The following is a 22,645-nucleotide window of genomic DNA, read 5'->3' as shown; positions in this document are numbered from 1 at the left end:
TCTGCAGAAACTATGTACTAGAAAACGGCACAGTTTTGTTTGTTTTTTAAATTAAAACGGCAGAATTATTGTTTTTGGACTTCTGTGAACGCTTTAGCCACTGATTAAAAGATCATTGAAGTGGAATTTTGACAAAAAAAAAACAGCACACATACCTCAAATGACTTTGTTAATGGTGCAAAATTAGCAAATACGTTATGTAAAATGTCTCTGCTCCCATAAATTTGCTTGTAAGCTGTGTGGTTGTTGCATAATATTCAGCTCCTCAAAAACATCGAGGATCACGCCTCTCCTCAGGGTGCATTACAACATGTCTAGAAGTAATTACCTCTGAGAAAAGGTCATCTTTGGAATTAAGACACACTTGCTTACAGAGTCATGATGGGATTTTAACCATCAGTGCCTACACAGACATCCATACACACACACAACTCTAATAACTTTGAAGCTTTTCTTGCTGCGCTCATCTTTTGTGCTCTGTTGATTGTACTGTGGTTTGGAATTCAATGAAATTTCCCAAAAGGTTAACAAAAATATGTCTCAATTAAATTTCCTATTTGCAATGTAGAATGTAAGAACAAAAAAAAAACAAAAAAAAAAAAAGATCATCAACCCTATTTCATTATTAGAAGTTATGAAGGCAAGTTGGCGTGAAGATATATTTGAGCATTTTCTGCCTGCTTCTTGCATTTATAACTTAAAAATGCGTTAGCGCTGCCTAATGAACCTGTGTGCTATCTTGTTGGCAGCAGCGCACTGCCATCTATTTTAATACCACATTACTTCACTTAGAAACTGAAAGCACATTTAAATGGTTTAAATGGTTATGATAAAGAGACACACCATGCAATAAGTTAATGTCTCAAGATATTAGAGGCCAGAACACTACAGGAAATGTGGAATACGAGCACGAACACAAAAAAATCGGCGTTATTTTTAATGGAAAGAAGAAATGAAATTACAGTTGAAAGTAATACAATATTTTTTATGCATTTATTTCATCTGTACATAGGTTAACCATAATTTAACAACAAATGTATGCAAATAGATGAAAAGTTAAAATATAATACACCAAGTTATTTTCCAGTCCACAGTATACATAACATTTTCAGAATAATAAATCTCTACAGTCAGATTGATTTTTTTTTTTCTTTTTTAATAAAACAGCTATAATTAATTAACATCTGCTTTAATCTACAGGTTCATAATACCATTAGGATTTATAATATTTCATTACAGAGTTTAAAGGTAATGAACATGTGAAATATCAGGGCTTTATTTTTACTCACAAAATTGAGCAAGCAAAATATGAGAGGAAAACTTCATCTTGAGTAGAAGAAAAGAGACCAAACCAGCAGACTCAGATTCGTGAGGAGGGTGACCATCTGCTGTGACAGTTTGTGGTTGAATAAACCGCAGGGTTGAAAGCGTGTGACAAAAGAAGCAATTTATAATCTGGAAATTACGGTAAATAAAAGGGGTTGTGATAACGAATGACAGGGTCATTTACCAAAAATATCAGCCAAAAGAAAGTAGAAAATTAACTTTTTAAAAAAATCAGGTGCAGTGTTGTTTCAAATTTTCTTCAAATTAGTCATTTTTCAACCATCAGAGAAGACTTTAAGGCAGGGGTGTCAAACTCATTTTGGTTCGGGGGCCGCATTCAACCCGTCTGATTCAAGTGGGCCGGACCAGTAGCGTAAATGAAAAAAAACAGCTTTGTTTTTGTTTTTTTACTCAATTGGAAAACATGCCTCAACCAACATGGTAGCCTAATCATTTTCTTATTACACATTCATTCACAGAGGCCAATGGATCTTAAATAAAATTAATTTCACTTTAAAAAATATTGGTTTGTTCAATTTTATAAAGCCTGAATATTTAAAATCTGACACCGAAGCGATCCTGATAATAAATTCAAGAGGGGCTACAGAAAAAAAATGAAACATCTTCCTAAAATGTAAACGTCCAAACGATGACAAAATTACACTAAATTAAACTTGCAAACATTTGTGAACATAAGAGTTTGGAGTTAACCTCCTTTCTCTCCTGAAAGTTCACAAGACCGTCAATATCAGGATTCAAATCCTGTGCAGAAACACATTTACTGTCATCCAAGTGTGCAAAACACAATGAAATGTCCATTATTATTATCATTCATTATTATAAGAAACTTTTCCTGGTTGCTGCCTGAATTTTGTGGCAACACCTGCCTTCTTCCTGATCTTTGATGGAAGCGCCATCAGTGACCAAAATTACTTCACATGACCAGTTAACTTCAACATCGTCCAGCACAGTAACTAGAGAGCTGACTATGTCATCAGTTGTTGTTGTGTCCATGTCGTGGGTCCCACCAGGGAATGATTGGGCAGAGGCGCCAAGGTGAAAGTATTCTTGACTTTAATGCAAGAACAGAGCACACCAATTGCTCCACAAAGGTTAACCAACATAGACTTCTCCAATCCAACACTCCAAATTCTCCTCTCAGACTCTCCAACTTCTCCACTCAGACTCCCACCAGGGACAAGTGTTTACATTGTTCAAGAACATAAACATACAGGAATAAACAGTTTCATTCAACTAAACATTCTGTGTCGTGTACAGAAAAATAACAATAATCATCAATAAAAATAAATACAAACAGTGACCGATGCGTCACATGACCCAGGGTGTCCATGACCACTTCCGGGTTACCGGGTTACTTCCGGGTAAACAAACCAACGTTAATGTTGGCGTCGTGTGTGCTTCGTGTTAATGTATGCATGGGGATGGTGAGTCGGCAACCTAGTGTGCACCCAGGGCTACCTGCAGAGGGATAGGGACGGAATGAAAAGGGTAAGCTGATGTAAATGACGTGTTACCGGGTCCGAGCGTGCGCGTCTATGCGCACGTGTGTATGTGTGCGAGCGTGTGTGCATGCGTGTGCGCCTGCAGCGGCAGCTGACGGTTCTACACCGTCACATCATCCCCCTCCTCTGGGAGATTGGCGATGTGCGGCAATCTGGACAGGAAATCTGCCACTATGTTTTGTTTTCCGGGACAGTGACGTACGTTAAATTTGTACGGCTGAAGCGCCAGATACCAGCGCGTAAGCCGGTTGTGGTGGTCCTTCATGGTATTTATCCATGTCAGGGCCCTGTGGTGTGTCTCAAGGTCGAATTCTCTGCCAAGTAAGTAGTACCTCAAGCTATCCAACGCCCACTTAATGGCAAGTCCTTCCTTCTCCACAGTGGAGTACCTTGTCTCTCTCGGCTGCAGTTTCCGACTGAGGTACAGGACTGGTCGCTCTTCACCTGGGTCTCCCTGAGCCAGGACAGCACCAAGTCCGACTGCTGAGGCATCCACTTGGACGAGGAACCTTTGATCAAAGTTAGGACTCTTGAGAACAGGACAGGAACACAATTTATTTTTCAATGCTTGGAAAGCCTGTTCACACTCATCTGTCCAGGTCACGGGGTTTTTTTGCCTCTTCTCTGTAAGGGCAGTGAGAGGAGCTGCAATGGTGGCGAACTGATGGACAAACCGCCGGTACCATCCAGCTAACCCCAGGAAGGAGCGTACCTCTTTCTTGGTGCGTGGTCGAGGGCAATTGCGGATAACTTCAACTTTATCCACCTGCGGACGCACCTCACCACCTCCCAGCAGGTACCCCAGGTAACGAGTTTCCTTCCGGGCCCACTCACACTTGCTCACGTTTAAGGTCAGGCCTGCATTTTGTAGTTTCCTCAGGACCAGACGCAGGTGATCTAGGTGTTGCTCCCAGGTGTGACTGTAGATCACCACGTCATCCAAATAGGCTGCACTACAGTGGTTACATCCCTGCAGCACCCTGTCCATCAACCGTTGGAACGTGGCTGGTGCTCCATGCAGACCAAAAGGCATAACTGTAAACTGAAACAGTCCAGCAGGTGTTTTGAACGCCGTGTATGGTCGACAGGTGTTGCTGAGAGGTACTTGCCAGTAACCCTTGCATAGGTCAAGAGTGGTGATGAAATTAGCAGCCCCGATCTTCTCCAGCAGGTCGTCAATCCTCGGCATTGGATATGCGTCGAACTCCGAAACGGCGTTCAGTTTCCTGAAGTCGATGCATATCCGCAGTGAGTCGTCTTTTTTGGGAACGATCACCACCGGACTGCTCCACTCTGAGTTGGACGGCTCGATGACACCTAGCTCCAGCATCCTCCTCACCTCATCGTTCAGCCTTCCCACCAACTTCTGTGGTACCCGATAAGGCCGTTGCCGGATTGGTCGTCCATCTTTGAGCCGTATGGAATGGCTAATGAGTGTAGTTCTTCCTGGCTGTGCAGAAAAAAGAGATGGCGTTTCACGAAATAAGTCCATTATCTGTGTAGTCTGTTCCGGAGGTAAATGTGACAGAGACGGAGGGGTTGAGTGAGTCAGTGCTCCCAGATCAGAGTCCAAGTCTTCCTCAGTCTTCACAGCTCTGACTAGCAAAGACTTCTCTGTTGGATGGTTAGCACCTTCCTTCCACTCTTTAAGTAGATTCACGTGGTATGTCTGCTTTTCTTTCTTTTTGTCAGGATGGTGCACCTCATAGGTGACAGGTCCCATCCTGCGGAGAATGGTGTATGGCCCTTGCCACTTTGCCAGTAGTTTGCTGGTACAAGAGGGAAGAAGTAGCAGAACCTTCTGACCTGGTAGGAGTTCACGGTGACGGGCCTGCTGGTCGTACCACGTCTTCCGACTCCTTTGGGCCTCTCGTTGGTTGACTTCTGCCTCTTCCCTGTACTTTGCCAACCGTTCTCTCATCTCCAGGACAAACTGGATCACACCCCTTTCTGAGGTCTTTGTGGATTTGGCCTCCCAGCTCTTCTTGAGGAGATCCAGTGGGCCTTGGACATCCCAGCCATAGAGGAGTTCGAATGGTGAGAAGCCTGTTGAAGCTTGTGGGACTTCCCTATAAGCAAACAACAGGAATGGTAGCCAACGATCCCAGTCCTTCCCTGTGTCACTCACGAACTTCTGCAGCATCCTCTTCAGGGTCTGGTTGAAACGTTCCACCAAGCCATTGGTCTGTGGGTGGTACGGTGTCGCCTTGATGGCAGTGATGCCAAGCTGCTGTTGGAACAGTTTCATCAACCGAGAGGTGAAGTTGGTTCCTTGGTCTGTCAGAATTTCATCCGGTATTCCTACTCTGGAGAAAAACTGAATTAACGCTCTCATGACTGCAGGAGCTGTAATGGTGCGCAGGGGAAAAGCTTCTGGGAACCGTGTAGCATAATCACAGACCACCAGGATGTATTCGTGACCGCTACTGCTCTTAGGTAAAGGTCCAACAATGTCCATGGCTATTCTACTGAATGGAGTGGAAATTATAGGAAGTGGGTGTAGTAATGCTCTGTCAGACTTGTGTGTTATTGCAGTTTTCTGGCAGGTAGGACATGTTGCACAGTACGTCTGAATGTCAGTGTACATTGATGGCCAGAAAAAACGTGAACTAACCCGCAGATAGGTTTTGTGACGACCCAGGTGACCCGCCCATGGGAGTGTGTGCGCTAATTGGATGACGAGTGGCCTGCAGGTGGTTGGAAGAACTAACCGTAGGTGTTCACCTTCAGCTGCATACAGAACATCATCAGCAACAATAAACCGCACATTCCCCAAACATTTGTCACTCTCTGTTGTCACCTTGGCAAACAATGGTTTTAAAGTTTGGTCTTCTTTCTGCAACGCCGAAATGTCAGCTGGTATGTCAAATGTTTCTGCTGTTGTTGTGATCTCAGGATCCAGCAACTTAAGTTTTTTCTCAAACCGTCTTTGACGACGGGATTTTCTGGGCATTTCTTTGCCTCCATCAAAGAAATCGTCATCCAAACGTGGAAGACCTTGCATTCCCGCTTTAGCCTGAGCTCTAGTTAGCACAGGTGCTGAGACAGTAACAGCTAGCTCATCATTAGCTTTAGCTGTTTTAGTAGCCTCATTTAATAAGTCCCCCAACATAGGTAAATCACACCCCAAAATTAAATCAACAGGTAGGTTCTCTACCACCCCGACAGTCAAAAGATAGGATTGTTCATTTATGGTCACTGTTACATCCGCTTTTGGGTACAAATGTTGGTCGCCATGAACACACACAACACTTGTTTGCCTGCTATAATCAAGTCCACCAAAAGGGATTAAACTCTGTTTGACCAGAGAAAAAAAACTGCCCGTGTCCAACATAGCAGTAACCTGCTGTCCGTTCACAGTCACCTGTTTAAGTGGCTGGAAAGTGTCTTTGTCCATGTGCACAGGCCCTGCTCCTGTGACAGTCTCTGGCCTGGGTGCGTAGCAAGCACCTGTGAATTTAGTCTTGCGGATTGGACATACGGAGGCTTTGTGACCAATCTGCTGGCAATAGAAACACACAAGGTCCTTACCCGCCGCTCGCTGGTTAGGTGCTGGGTTGGTACCTTGCGTTGCCTGATGGAAGTCTCTCCGTGCAGGTCTCAGTGGAGCGGTTTGAATGGGAAGACGCTGATCCAAACCCGACGGCCGTGCAGACGCTCCTCGTCGAGCGTTGAGATACTGCAGCGCAAGCCGGGCAGCGGTGAGGCCATCCTCCGGGTCGTGCTACTTCACCCACGTCCTCACGTCAGCTGGAAGCACACGCAGCAGCTGCTCCAGGATGACGATCTCCCCGATCTGCTCCTTGCTGTGTTGCTCTGGGCGGATCCAGCGACGGTAGAGGCCCTTCAGGCGGTGGTATGTCTCAGTCGGATTCTCCCCAGATGGCACCACAGTAGACCGGAACTGCTGACGGTAAGTCTCTGGCGAGATGTCAAATTTTACCAGGAGTGCGTCTTTCAGGTCCTTGTAGATGTGGGCTTGCTGCTCGTCCATTGCTGTGTAGGCCTCCAACGCCTTTCCGGACAGCAGTGGCACCAGGCGACATGCCCACTCAGTCTCTAGCCATCTCCACGTCCTGGCAATCCGTTCAAAACGTAGCAGGTAATTTTCAATGTCCTCACCTGTCTGATATGGAGGGACCTTTGGCTCCATGTAAGGTCTCCAATCAGGTGGCTGTAAACTGACTCTGCTCTGTGGTTGATCTGACCAGCTGGAGTCCTCCTGTGCCACTGGATGCCGTCGACGGGACGTTGCAGCTGGTGTTGGCAGATCCAACCTTGGGCTACTCACTGCGGCTGAGCTTGGTCCAGCGGCTTTGGGACTGATGTTACGCCGCCGACCAGAATGGTGCTCTGCCCTGGAAAAAGAGGCTTCCAAACCTTGGAGGGCAGCGATGAATCTGTCCTCCCGCTGCTGCTGTCCACGGAGGAAGTCTCTCATCATAGCCGCCAAGTCACCTTCTGGGCCTTTGGTCAGGCCTGGAGAACCACCAGAGGCACCAGGATCTACCACCTCCTCCTCAGAGGATGAATTGGACAACAGAGGGACTGCATCCGATGTTGGTTCCATCTCCTCCTTCTGGGAACGCAGACCTCTGTGTCTCACCTTTTTGCGGCCAGCCATCTGCTTATCCCACTTCTGACACCAACTGTCGTGGGTCCCACCAGGGAATGATTGGGCAGAGGCGCCAAGGTGAAAGTATTCTTGACTTTAATGCAAGAACAGAGCACACCAATTGCTCCACAAAGGTTAACCAACATAGACTTCTCCAATCCAACACTCCAAATTCTCCTCTCAGACTCTCCAACTTCTCCACTCAGACTCCCACCAGGGACAAGTGTTTACATTGTTCAAGAACATAAACATACAGGAATAAACAGTTTCATTCAACTAAACATTCTGTGTCGTGTACAGAAAAATAACAATAATCATCAATAAAAATAAATACAAACAGTGACCGATGCGTCACATGACCCAGGGTGTCCATGACCACTTCCGGGTTACCGGGTTACTTCCGGGTAAACAAACCAACGTTAATGTTGGCGTCGTGTGTGCTTCGTGTTAATGTATGCATGGGGATGGTGAGTCGGCAACCTAGTGTGCACCCAGGGCTACCTGCAGAGGGATAGGGACGGAATGAAAAGGGTAAGCTGATGTAAATGACGTGTTACCGGGTCCGAGCGTGCGCGTCTATGCGCACGTGTGTATGTGTGCGAGCGTGTGTGCATGCGTGTGCGCCTGCAGCGGCAGCTGACGGTTCTACACCGTCACAGTCCATCAACTCCAGAAACTCCACTGTGACGTCTCTTTAACACCTCTAATAAACATGCACAGCTGTACACATCTGTGATGTTGGTGCTTTCATCAATATTGACTGAAAATACAATAAATGACATGATTCCTTCATATGGGTACCCATGTTTCCTCAGAGATGTTGGATCTGATTGTAATTCTTGACAGACTCATGTTTAAGGTCGACTGCTTTTTGGGACCAAGACTTCTGCAGCCTTCAGCATTTTTCAATAAGTCCACCATCAGAAAATGATTTGGATGTTTGCTCCAACTTGTTTGCAATAAGGTAGCTAGGTGTCACTGCTCCTTCACTGACGTCACGGCTGCAGTAAATCCAGATAGTTATTTATCGGTCCAGCTAATAGTTGGTAAATCTTTTTTTTTTCTTAACTGCAAATGGTGAAACTTTTCTTTGTGGAGAGTCTCATAGTGATGCTTAATGTTATGTTCTTGGAGAACCTGTTAAAGACATACCAAGCATGCAGGTTTGCATTCAGCTCCGTGAACAAATAAAACACTTTCCATTTTCCTGGAAAGCTCAGGACTTCACTTCAACCTTTCTTTTCTTTTTGACAACATTGTGGTCATTAGGGTGTCACTACTGATCATCTTTCAGTGGTGAGGCTCACAGGGAACCAAACTACTGCCTACCCAGACACAGAGCTGTTAGGTTTCGTTTTTGGCACATGCAGAGTTATGTTGTTTTAACTGTTAAGCTTTTCCTTAGCTTCCCCTAGTGGCGGAATTGCGCATTTTCGTTATTTAAAAAAAAATCACAACTCGCCACAGGAATGGACTAGAAACATGCTTTCTTTTTTAAACATTCTTGTGATTTTACTCATCATGTGTGGGCCGGACTAAACCACCTGGCGGGCCTGATACGGCCCGCGGGCCGTATGTTTGACACCCCTGCTTTAAGGCATTGTACACACAAAATAAATGAAAAAAATCAGACTCTGTTCTATAAGTATATTTAAGCCTTTCATATCCACATCAATCAAGCGATTAAGCTGTTTTGGGTGCTTACTGTTGATGTCTGTTGTTTTTTGAAGAGGAACACTTAATGTAAATTTGGGTCCTCAGGTCTAATCCCAGATGAGTGATCCAGACAGAGTTTTTCCCTATTTTTTCCGGTAACTGAGAAACCATTGTAGGGATTACAGACAAACCCCTCAGGCCAAAACATTGGATTCAGAGGAAACACTTTCTTTCACTTGTCATCAAATATTACTGTTTTACATGCTTTTAAAGCAGTGCTAATATCCACTGTCTCAACTAGTGTAACTTTTCTGGTTTAGTTTATTTAGTTTGGTTGGTTGTGTGTTTCTTTGTGTTGCTACATCAGCCTCTTTCTTATCTATACACATATAAGAATGAATAAAAATGAGAAAATAAATTTGAAAGTATCCTGCAAAGATCTATGTTTAACCTTTTGGAAACACATTTTCATGTTTTAATGATGGTCTGCAACAGTCCTGGACTGCAAACAAGATCTTGTTTTTACATTTCCTCATTTTTAGTCCCGCCACAGACCCCCCCCCACCACCACCACCACCACCACAAAAACTCTGCACACACCTGGTGCCTAGCAAACAAGAATTTGGGGCATAATGGACTAAGAATGCCTGGGGCCAAAATCTGTTATGGGGCTCCACAAAAATATCGTTCAAAATCCACAAATGAAATCAAAACACACCTATCAAAGACATCCCCCAAAAAGATTTTGAAATCGTTTTGGGATGGCCACAGGACCTACAGCTTGGTGGCCAGTGTGTAATTTGGTGATTTTCACAGTTTCCCACAATAGGGTAGAATAAAACTTTTGTGTGCAATCTTCATTAAAACCAACAGACATGTCGCTAGCGTAACACTACAAGCACCACCCGTTTTTGGTTGACCTTTGAGCTTGGGAAAAGGCTGTCATCTTGAATTTACCCTAAAATATCTCTTTTACTGACCTCTACAAATTTAAACCTCTTCAGGATTTCGATCTATCCCCTCCAAACCCTTTGAGCATTATTGGAAAGCTACTTGGAATTTTTTTTTAAAATGAAGCTTGTATATTTTGAATGGCATTACCATGGCGACCTAACCAAAGTGGCGTTCCCATGTTGCTTGCCAATTTTCTATCAGAATATTGTGAAAATGTGTTACATAAATTAAAAGCTCAAGCTGATTAACACATACAACACACCATATGAACATATTAGAAATGTGCATGGTCATGAAAAAATGTCAGTAACTTTTGCATATTCTTCTAAAACACACAAAGACAAGTTTGTCATCCTCAGGCGACCACAAAATAAAATGGTTTCTATAGAGATAAAACCTACAAAAAGGTCGCCATTTTGAAAAAAGTGTTGTTTTTTTCTCCGGGGGACTCCGGCTTCCTCCCACAAAGAAAAATGCTTCATAGTTTATTTGGTTGTTCTGAATTGTCACTAGGTGTGAATGTGAGTGAGCATGGGTGTGTGATTGTGGCTGTGATCCCTGCGACAGACTGGCGGCCTGTCCAGGATGTCCCCTGCCTTTGCCCACGAGTGGCCAGGATAGGCTCCGGCAGCCCTGTGACCCTGAAAGGGACAAAACAGGTTTAGAAGATGAAAGAATGACTTTTTTTTTTTCTCTCATTTCTTTTTTGACCCTGAATTTGTCACATGCTTTTCCGACCAGTGTTGCAGGTCAGAAAAGTTAGTGGTCGGGGGAGGGGCAGCCTGTCAGACAGGTTGAGTTATGTTAATATTAATTTAATATTAATATTAAGAAATATAAAGTGTGAAGTGTGGGATATAAGTAGGACTTAATGAAGCCCCTGAAAGATGGGGGTTTATTAAAGCAGAGATTATACTGATATTTCCCTCAATTTCTTTAAGCAGAATGTGATTTCTTTTGATCAGTAAGCTTTTTCAAAATACGCTTGATTTTAGCAGCAGCAGGAGCTGTAGCCGCAAGGATTTAAAAAGTCTTTTTTCTCCCACATATATGAGCGAATGTGCAGAATAGTATTCTGCGCTCGCACAGTTTTTCTGTGCATGGACACACAAGGAGGATTAGGAGAGAAGCAACTGACAGCAGCTGAGTCAGAATGGACAGATGACAAGATGTGCTACAACCTGCGCTGTTCAGCTCTATTTTACACGCAGTCAAAGTGTTGATTTATTGACCAAAATGAAATTTTGTTGTGCGGTCTGCAACACAAAATCTCAAAAAATGTGATGTGGTTATGACATGTCCTAAACTTTACCTGGTGCACTGCTCTCTCTTCCACTTTTTTTTATTTTAGTTTTTCAGCTATTTCATCTTTCAAAATGAAACACAGAGCAAAATAGAAAAAATTCACCTTTACCTTTTAAAATATTTTCAAGAAGCAGGCAATATATTTGCTGCTGCAACCCCAACTAAAGGCGGGAAATCACCTCTTTTCATATGCCTATTTGTATTCATTTGAAAAACCACACAGGTGATTGCACATTCTAATGTGTCCAGCTGAGGAAAATATGCACCCATAGGAAAAAAAGCTGAAGGTGTGCGACTAGGAAAATATCTTGAAGCTATGTGCAACAATTTACACAAATTTGCAAGTTAACTAAAATTGACTTTGCAAATGTAAATCTTAAATCGTGGAGGCCGGCTGCCGCTCAGGAGATAGCCATCCTTCAGTGAAGCTTAAGGATGTGGTTGAATCTTCAGCATCCCTGTGAGCATGTTACTGAACCTCATATTATTGACAATCAGGGTTAATAGTAGTACTACTAACATTAATAATATAAACACACAAAAAAATAAAAAGCGTAATTTAGTTCATCAGATAAGAAGTGGATTTTTTGTGTTGGTTTCCAACAAATTTGGAAAGTCTTTTGCTGGTGTAATAATATATCAACATACACTTTTTTTTTAGTGTATGATATAAATTAGTGCATAATATGGACATGGAATGCATTACAAGATTTAACAAAATAAAAAAAAAATAAAAAAGTCCCAACCAATCAAAGTAAATATGAGCAAGCCGGATTTGAACTCCAATGAAAATTGTGTTTCTGGTATTTGTAATGATGAAAAACATGTAAAGAAGCCTAAAATGGCATTTCAAAGTATTTCTTTAATCATATTGTTGTGAATCAGTAGCAGACAAATAAGAAATGCAATATTAAAAAGAGCAAATTTGTCACAAATATGCTGGGTGGGTCACAAGCTCCCTGCTCTTCTTCATTCTGATGCATCACATTGCGTACAAATAGAACCAAGTGCTACTTCATTTTCCTCCCATCTGGCTCGAAACTGTACGGCCAGATAGCTCCACTATCGCTCGCCTTTTTTGTTGCACCGCTAATGTTAGGTTGGGGATGTGAGGGGTGTAAGCTAGCTGTGTGAACAGATGGCACAAATGGTCCTGCCCACAACTCAGAGGTGAATCTCTAATGACCTACTGCCGCTCTGCAGAGACTGTGTCCCAGAAAACATCACAGTTTTTTTTGATAGTAAAAATAAACTGAGGGAATCTAGGAACTGGTAAGAACCACAAGGAAATGTTTCTGTGTTTCGGGTTAAGTAATGACCTCAAACAATGTTCAAATATCCAAAAATTCAAGAAAATGTATAAAGAAACTCTGATTTCAGGATATGAAGATAAGAGGAGTTAAGGATCAACAGCTGTTTGAATAATTACAAATACATGTGTGAACTTGATTGTGGTACAACCAATGAGTATTACATTGTAATGTGCATTATTGATTACTGAAAGGTTTTAATTACAATTTTTCTTTTTTTTCCATTTATTTATTTGTTCCTTTCATGAAAATTGATGTTCAAATGTTTTACTTGTTTCTCTTGTATATTGAACTTTTCATGATTGGAAGGGAGCAGAATTGAAGAACACAATTCTTATAATTATCTGCTCCCTTTTAAACATTACATTTACATTTCTCACACCATCACCTGTGCTCAGATTTCACAATATACAGTTCCACTACACAGTAAATACATTCCATTCATTTAATACATACATTCCAAAAATTCCATTCAACAGTCAAGTTTGTACAAACTAATTTGTTTAGCTTTATACATCCGTTTAAATTGGATAATATTTTGATCAATAAGCTATTGATTTTCTTTACTTGATCTGCAATGTGTAGCAATAATTACTGGTTTATTGTGATAATGTCTTTTAATTATCAATGATTATTACATATCAGTACCGTTATTGTTTACTGAAATCATGAATGAATGTTTTCTGAAGATAATCAATCATTACTAGGAACTGGACATTGTTACTTGCTCCAAATCGGATTACAAAAACTGTAAAACTATAAAATGAATTAACTTAATAGGGGTGGGATTATATAAATTTTGGTTCTTCCCACTCCTTTTCAAGCAATAAATCAAGCTCTACTGAACTTTAGTTAATGATCACTGTATTTAATTAAGCAAAAGTGATTTAATTGACTTTTTTGTTTTGTTTTATTTTTCTGTCTTTTTAATCTATGCATTTCAACATTTATGTCATGAGTTTGAAAAATATGTTTAAATTATTTATTGCTTTGACTACAATGCTTGAAATAAATCAAATCAATCAAAAGACCACTGGGAACACTTTTAAAGTAGCTCAAAACATGATTGGAGTTGTTCTACAAAAGACAATCTGTGGAAAGCAACAAGCATGAGTCCCCCTTGTTATTCATACCGCCATCATTTCACCTCTGCTGAGAAATTGAGGATAAGCGTTTGCATCCGTGCCGGAATCCATTAGGAATTGTAGTTACTTGTTTGCATAGAAGGGCAATTGTTTCCTTTTACACTTCGCCTTAAGAAAACTAAGTTTCCCTCATTCCCCCAACCAGAGTATTTCGTTTGTTAAAATTAACAAGTTAGTTGACAAATTCGATAATGGCCTGGTTTTACTTTTCTTTTCCTTCTTGTTTTTTAGGCGTATTTGTTTAGAAAAGAAATTGCATTCGTAAAAAGCTGTCTCATGTGGACAAAAACATCTCCACAATGGATGGATGGAAGGGGTTATCCAGTAGCACAGCCAGCTAATCAGAGCAAAGTGGTCGCAGCAGATTGTGCAGTGGAACCCCACAGAGAATTGTTGTCTGAACGCTGAAAAGTCCTTACACTGGTCAAAAGCCACCAAGACTGCCTCCACTTGACTTTAATCTGCAACACAAGTTGTTGTTCATCTTTCCGCATATCCCTTCAGTGGTCGCCACAGTGAATCAGCTTTCACTGATTTGCACAGGTGGTTTGGCACAGTTTCAGGCTGGATCCCCTTCCTAACACAACTGTGTATTCTATCCAGGCTGGGGACCGGCACGGGGAGATCCAGACTTGGGCCCACTTGTGGCTTTATAATAGGCATCCCATATGCTGCAAAGACAAAAAAAAAAAAAAAAAAAAAATCTTGTCACAATGTGGTGCATGACAAGAATTCTATACTTTTTCTGATGTAGACTACCATCTATTGATTAAACTGAAACTGCAGTGACATTGATAATGAGAGAATTGAATCATGGCCTTTCTGGAAAATTAACCAATAGGACGAAACAAAAAAATACTGGCGGTCTTTAAGAAACATGGCCAATTTGTTCATGGTGGTCCTAACCCATTATACATATTATTATTTGTATTGAGAATAATGTTTAGGCACTGATGTGAAAAGGCTTTAATTTTATCTTTTTATTTTTTTCTTTTCGCTGAAAAACACAATTTTCAGTTGAAAAGAATGGTGGCAGCTGGTGTTTTAATTTTATTATTTATAAAATATTTAAAATTATTTAAAAGATAAAGGCCTGCAGAACTACAGCATAATTCTGGAACAGGAAATGAAAAGGAGCTCATAGGGTCTCTATGAAGAACAAAATGGTTAGAATAGACAACAAAAAATACAACAAAGCATAACAAGCTAAAAAATGTCTTGGATGGTTTAAACCATTGCCTTAAACAAATACAAGGAAAAGTAAACAATGGAAATAGCACAGGTGTCCACACAAACAAGATGTTGAAGTAAAATAAAATACATACATTCTGCTATTTGGGTAATATTTTTAAAAACAGACCATTTAATTTACAATAATAAACCAATAACTTTTTCAATAATTTGGTTCAAAAAAACATAACCAGATAATTTTTAGTTTCAAACATTGTAAAAATCTCTGTTATAGCAACCAGGACATCCGTGCACAAATCAACCAGGACCATCTCTGTGAATGTCCTGCAGGTTAAGAAACATTTACGCTCATGAAAATCTTTACTTTTATGTTCTTACAATTATTTTCCAATAGTGACTTTATCTTAGCATATCTGGAGGATTAAATTTACAAAACCTCTACTTAACACAGCACGTTTCTCCAAATGTTCATATACATATTCACATGATGGCACAATAGTCTACAAGACCTTTGCTGCTAATGGAAGTAGCTGGCAGCTGTTACCAGATATGCATGACATTTAGTTTCCATTGCTGGCATACATCACCTTGAATTTCAGTTTTCTTTCTTTTGAATGGATAACAAAGAGCAGCCCTCAGGTCATATAGCATTACCTCATAGACTTCTATAACATCTATAAATGGATATGCAGCAATGCAAACCCAGATCAGGTCAATTTTCCAAAGCTGACTGGACAGTGTGTCAACGTAAAAAAATATGTTGTGCTAATTTGGGATTTAAAAGGTCAACCTAGTTTTTTCCCCCCCGCTTATTTAATAGTTGCAAAAAAAAAGGGAATCATATATCTTTTCTTTTTTTTTCTTTTAGAGTTGTTAATGGGTTCTGCATCAAAAGCAAGAATTAGCTTAAAACCTTGACACGAGAGAAAAAAAATTTTTTTTGTGGAAATGCTATGTTTTGTATTAGTATTCATTAAAAGTACTTTAGGCTGTTATCTTCCTAGGCTGTAACCACTTTCAACAAAATGGAAACTTAGGCAGTTTCCTAAAACATCTAAGAGCTCTCAATGTGTATCTTGTGAGTTTCAGCACCTCATTTAATTTGACCTTAGAATTTTAAGAAGTTTAAAAAAATTGTAAGTAAAAATATAAATATTTAAATCTATCTAATCTAATCTTACAAGTTGTCTTAATGTCTTCTTTTTTTAACTTGTCCTGTCCAGCAGATGAGCAAACAAAGAGCTGAAGCCCTCCTGTGTTCGACAGATTTTACTGTAACAATAGGGAGTTTTGAATCTTCTGACATACGAGGTGTAAAATTGTATAAACTGCTTTTGTGTTTGAGGTTAAACTTTATTGGTGATAAATATGTTTGTATACTTTTTTTCGTTGGACTAGATGAGAAAAAAAAGACAGAAGGAGAGAGAGGGATATTAAAGACGAGGGATAAGGGCACAAAATAAAGGGGAGAAAATTAAAAAAATAAATAAATAAAAGAGGAGAGGTTAAGGAAGTTGGATGATTAAAGTAGTTGGAGGGAGACGATGGACAACTCCAGGCCTCGAGGGGCCTGTGTGTCTGCATGATTTCCAGATATCCAAGCCCTACTTATGACTGATTGCTTGGTTCTGGTGTGCCCAGCCAATTAGAACATGCAAGAGCAGGGTATGTTAGAAAACATGCAGGAATGCAACCCTCGAGGCCTGGAGTTGCCCATCCCATAAGCAATTTCCACAACTTGCTGATCCGAAATGTATGGTGCCTAATTCTGAACTACAAAAAGTTTAGATATAAACTTGCAAAATCCAATACAGAATTTCAATAGCAGAATTTGAGCTACTTCAGTGGAAGAAAAGATTCAGTATCATCTGAATGTTCAGCAGCTATATCTTAGTCCAATGCAATCTTATGACAACCATGTCATTATTCAAGATCAAAAACTGTATTCACATTGTACAATATCATTCCCATGTTTCTAGTTAAATTGTTTATTTTGTTAAATAAAACATTTTTTTATTTTTTCTTATTTTCGTCTGCATTGTATTATCTTACAACTACCCAAAAATCGTTCAATTTTCAAGAAACAGATTGCCTCAAGGGGAATTTGGCATTATTCATGTTAATGTTGGTATTTTGATGGCAAAATGGTAAAACGGCCATCATTCATTCATATTAAAGCAGAGTGTTTTGAGGCTATACATGCAGCCGTCCAATCAATCAGTGTGTAACACGGCATCTCCCCCAAGAGACACCAGCTTGAACATTTGACCTATTCATAATTGTAGACTTGGCAGGTCAAATCTCATCTGATTTTGTCCAAATTGTTTAACGTGGAATGTAGAAATTAGCTAAAATGGCCAGATTACCCTATTTATCATTGACTTCTTCAATAAAAACAAAAATACATTGACATTTTTGAAAGGTAAAAACTGATTTTAACAAGCCGTAAAGAGCAGCAGAGTGACATAGTTTCATTCTGCATGTAAGACAGGTATAAATGTCTCATGGAGGTGGAAAAGTTTTGATAAATTGAAACAGTAATTCATTTGCCATCAGCTCATCTATTTTGCCTGGAGGTGTTTGAGTTTGACAGCGGCCCATCAAATGAGACCTATTAGTCCCTGTGCAAGCAAAATGTTTATACATTCTCCTGTGCAAAGCAGAAAGGAATGACAGTTAATTCTCCCTGACCTTGTGACAAACTAAACCTCCAATTTATCTGTGGATAACCTCAGCTCCTGGCATTTGCTGTCAATCGCAGACCCTAAATATGTCCTAATTAGCAGCACCAATGCTTGTCACAGTCATTAAAGGTAAAGAAGAAGCAATACTGGGTTAAAACTTTGTGAATTTTATTTCACAAGTTCAGACCATCATTCTGTCAACCTATCTTGATATTTCACCGATAGGCTGACAGGTGAGAACAGCTGCAAAAGGCACAAGTGGTCAGACAATCAATTTGTAAACAAACTTGATCCTTTTGTGTGGTAATAAGCACAGAGGCAGACACATGCACACGTGTACACAGCTTTGACAGGTCTGACAACCGGCCCAGTGTCTATTACAGAAAGAAAAATGTTGTAGCACAAGTTTGGAAATGCATAAAAGAGAGATTGCCGGTTTCGCCTTCCACATTTTAGATCAATAATGTCTTTCTGGCGAGCGCTTCTGATAAATGGAAGAGTCAGCGTGGCTTCCTTCATCCAAATAACTGCACTTTTTTGCTCATATTATTCAGTCGTTGGCTCTTCACACCATTTGAAAAATGAAAAAAAAAAAATTGAAAAGTAAATCAAACAACAAGGACTGATCAGGGAGAAGGTGGTGTTGTAAACATGTAAGAGATTCTTTAAGTCTGAATTTATGAATGTGTCTGCAGGCTTAGGGTAAATTTTTATAACTGTAAAAACAGTGTAAGCATGCTGACAATGAAGGAGAAGTTTAGTTTTATAGAAGGAAAGTTTTGTTTTTGTTGTGTTGCTCTGTTTCTTAGCACATAAAGGTCTGAAACATGGGTGGTAACTTTATATCATACTCCTGCCAGGGCAGAGCTGTTATGCTGGTCTACACTGGTCTACACTGGTTTGTGTGCGGTGCACCTGCTTTGTGTTGCGTGGGGAGTCCGTCTCAAGAACTACAGTGAGGTTAAATTGTCTCTTCTGCGTCTCCGGTCCATTCCACCCACCCCCCTGGCTTCTGGAAGCATCCAAACTTTGGCAATCAGGTCCCTCCTTCCTCACTGTTTCCTTGCAAAATGCGTGTTTTATGCCATAAACGATGAAATGTTTTTTAGTCTTTCCAAAATTGAACATTTGTCACCCATAGCAAAAACGGATGTTGGTGTTATCTGCGGTCGTATTTTTTTTATTTTGAAACCTGGACCTGTTTCCCATTTCTTCGTCTTCTTGCCAAATAATCGATACTTCAACAAATTGGAAATGGAACTATTATGTGAAGCTTGCGCTATGGCAGGCAGTTGTCATTCGCAGTCATGACGAAAGCGATGTAATCATTCCGATTCCTTTATAAAATTTTTCTATTTTTTGTGTCAGCACAACAGAGATGGCTGGAGATGCAAGACAGACAGACCGATGTCAATCTGGCTTTAATCTTACTTCCCTCTGATTCTCCCATATCATCCTTTTTGCTTCTCATTCCAGTCCTTTGTTTGCCCCATGCCAAGATATGTTTGCTTTGCTGTTCTCCTGACCCTCGCCAGTTCCACAACAAGTTGCCTTTTTGCCATACTGAACACTGCTTGTCTCAACCTCTTATTTCCATGTCTATTTCCTGACCATCACCTGTTGACTTTGAGATACGCCGGGCGGATACTTTACTTCAGTGCTCTTTTCAGCAAAACTACATCTAGACTATAAGTCACTCCGTCCTATCCAGAAGTTATCTGGATTCTCCAGCGTCTCATCTCAGTCAATGCAAATCTTCCTACAGAGCAGCATTACAGCCTTCTGCATCTCTTATCTATTGAATTAACAACCCAAATTATCATCTTGTCTGGTTGCCATTCTGTTCTGTCTAGCGGTTCTCCACGTTTTCAGACCTCAAAGCTTCAATGACCCTAAGCATTTTGAAAACACCCATGCCCTTTCTGCTGCCAATTACCTGGATCAGGTGTATTCTTACAGTCAGATGATGCAAACAGGGTACATTGGAAAATAAGCAAGAATGCCCTTCTCACCATCCACCTGTCACCTAAAAACACCTATTACTGGCTACATCTGTAACTGGTGGTGTCAGATCCAATAGTACCAATTTCATAAGAAATTATTTGTTTTATACAAAGATAAAAGGCTACCATATCAACCACGTTTAGTACTGGTTATTTGATATATTCTCTGTGTTTGATTATCAGTATTCAACCCCTCAATAACAGAAATACCGGGAAATGTTTTCTGAAAATCTTTTTCATGTTCCCTAGCATAACAAACTTACCATGGCTAATTTAGCCCAAGGCTGGTGAGTATCAGATTATTTAAAATTGTTCAGCTTTTTGTCTTTTTAAAAAGCAACTAAAAACACAAGAAATCAATATATTTAAAAAGGACAATATCACTATGGCCTAGATCATTCAGCAAATGCATGCATATTTAGACACAAGCTACATAAAAGATCTTTAATAAGCTGGCTTGTTCTGGAAGCCGGATCTCTTTGGACACGAACCTTATCTGTCTTTCTAAGACATATCTAACTACCTCCCTATTACTTTCCCATTATACGCTGCCACTCTGTGGCATTTCCACAAAACCTTTGCCTCCGTGAGAAAACATGATGGCTCCCAATTGATAGCATGTTAAAAAGGTCACACATCCAAATAAATGCCAACAATGCCAAAGTATTCCCCTTATATAAGCACTCAAACAAAACAGAAGCACACACAATCTGCTTGAAAAGTCTTGATGTAATGTGAGTTTGGCCTTTAATTAAATAGTGCAGGATTGATTTTTTTTTTTGGTTTTGTTTTTTTAACCAATTTGATTCTCTAGAAGACAAGCAGGCTAATTATGAGTTGTCATTGTGTCCAACACAGTATGTCCAATTAAATGGCTTTTAGAGGGTAATTAAAAGAATTGCTTAAAACTACAAGAAGCCTAGCCTGAGGACAAACAAGAAAGTTTGTTTTGTTGCTTTTTTTTAAAGCTATGTCAACAAAAATCAGTTAAAAAAAATCATTGACAGGTAATTGTTATGCTTTCAATTCTGAGCCATCACAAAAAGCTGATTGCTCTTTGTGCTATGCGCTAATAATTAATAAATTTGACTTTATAGACACAGTAAAGATTTTATATTGTAACATAATTGGTTGTACAACAGTTTGAAAGAACAAAAAAAATGTCTGTGAGTTAGATCTTTTGTTATTCTTTTGATAAATGTTCATATTTCGGAACATTATGAGAATCACAAGGCTTGATGGCGCAAGAACAAGCAATAGTTTTGGATGAACCCCTACATTTTCTTTTTGTAAACTTTGTGAAAAAAAACATCTGATAAACTAAAAAGGAATAGTTGATATTTTAAGTACCTTTAGGCTTATTTATTATTTGCTGTGGTACTGTACTCACCACCCCCACATCAAATGGACTCTTGGTTTACATTTTCCTTGAAAACAGATTCCCATTAAACGCACAGACTCTTCTCCCTATATGCCATTGGTAGATACTTTAGCAAAAAAAAATGTAATAAATCAGAGTAGCAAAAACAAAGTGTGAGTTGCAAAAAAGCCTTAATTGTAGCAATCACATTTAAAGGTTTCTGCATATCCAGCAAACATCACAAAGGTGCTGAATATGGTAGCAAAAGATCATGGAATATAATTACAGGTAAAAAGTCATTCATTCATTTATTTCTGTTTAGCCCATTAATTACATGTTCTGTCTTTATTTAAGAAATATATATTAAATTAAGTAAAAATGTACATTCAGCTTTACTTAAAATCATATAACTGTTAAAATGCATTTTTTTAAACACAACTATTTAGGAAGTGCTGATTAAAGAAATAACCTGTTGTCTACAGTTGTGTTTTTTGTTTGTTTCGTGTTTTTTTTGTCTAATTCCACAGATTTGAGTTTGATCATACATTTTCCTCATGTGTTTGAACACTATATAGTGTTTTAATTATAAAACTATTCCATCTGTGAAATATGTACTTAAATTAGTCCAGTTTCACATGTTTTAGGTGTTTCTTTCTTTTTCTTTGTCGCAGTCACACCAGGATCAAGTTGCTAATTATCCACAGCTGTCTTTATTTAAATTAATAATCTTCAGTGCATTTAAGTGTCTGGTTTCCAGGTCAACTGCTTTGTTAGCTTTGTGGTAATGGTAATGGTAACAGAAACTAGTCATGGGCGTATGAAAGTTCATGAAGCATTGAAGCTTCTCATGCATTTGAATCGGTTACTTCAAAATGGGCCCAAGTCCAAGAGTTTTTTTTTTCCAGGAAATGATTTTAATTGCATAGCTTAAAGGTAGGCTACACCAAATGATTAATACTTTACCCATATTTACCACCAGTTCATAAACAGGGGCGCTGCCATATTGGATAACTAGTGCTGCCATCTATGGGATAAAGCAAAACCCATGCAAGAGAGGCCCAAGTCCAGGAATTTTGCACTTAATGCATTTTAAATGTCAAGCGTAGTCAGTACATTACAACAGACTTGGGACTTTTTTGCACATAATCAGATAGCTTTTCCCTTGAAGACCATAAAACACATAATATCTCTATTTTGAAAAATTGTGGACTTGGGCCCCTTTTGAACTAATAGATTCAATTGATTCACCACAATGCAAAGCTTCTTGAAGCATCTTTTGGACATCTAATGAATGCAGAAGTAACAGTTTTTATGATTTTAGTCTGTGGCATTTTGGAGAAAGCCTGTGAATAAAACTGTCAGCAAAAGTAGTATGCAAAATACGTACATTGTAGTAGGCTACATTTATGTGGAAATGATCGGTTACATTGAGATAAGGGGGTGGTTGGGGTACAGATGATGATCATATTATTTTTAAATTGAGATGTGGCCAGTGGTTATTGTTTAGCACACACATCATTGTTATTTATTTTAAAGCAATTTCTCCTAAATCTTCAAACTATCTGCACTTCTC

Source organism: Oryzias latipes, chromosome 12, assembly GCF_053564925.1.
Source record: "Oryzias latipes strain Hd-rR chromosome 12, Olatipes_Hd-rR_3.1".
NCBI lineage: Eukaryota > Metazoa > Chordata > Actinopteri > Beloniformes > Adrianichthyidae > Oryzias > Oryzias latipes.
The sequence above is the reverse complement of the archived record's forward strand: the minus strand, read 5'-3'. Positions refer to the sequence as shown.